The sequence below is a fragment of the Belonocnema kinseyi genome, chromosome 4 (assembly GCF_010883055.1).
Source record: "Belonocnema kinseyi isolate 2016_QV_RU_SX_M_011 chromosome 4, B_treatae_v1, whole genome shotgun sequence".
In the NCBI taxonomy this organism is placed as follows: Eukaryota; Metazoa; Arthropoda; class Insecta; order Hymenoptera; family Cynipidae; genus Belonocnema; species Belonocnema kinseyi.
In genome coordinates, this window is record NC_046660.1 from 43,845,728 (window position 1) to 43,846,089 (window position 362).

Here is a 362-nt window from a genome sequence, read left to right on the forward strand (position 1 = left end):
AGTCTATGCTGAACTTCGTAGACTTTTCTCCAAAATACCTCGACCTCCTCTGGTTTGGGTGGGTGTTCGACAGTAACTGGAGGGTCTTGGAAGAGTCGAGATGGGTCAGAGACAAACTGATCATTTTCTCTGACCTACCTCTCCCTCCGCTCTAGACTTCTTTTAGCGTCAGATAGTATCCGTATTCTCTCAACAATATGCTGCCTGATGGTCAGCAGCTTTGACTTGTTAAGTGTGTGATAACGGGCCCGGAGTTCGCACGCGAACTTTCGAACCTTGGCGGTAAAATTCCTGCCAGATGTGATGTAGTCAATCACACATTGAATGCGGGACGCATACTGTCTTGCTCAGCCTATCTTTAT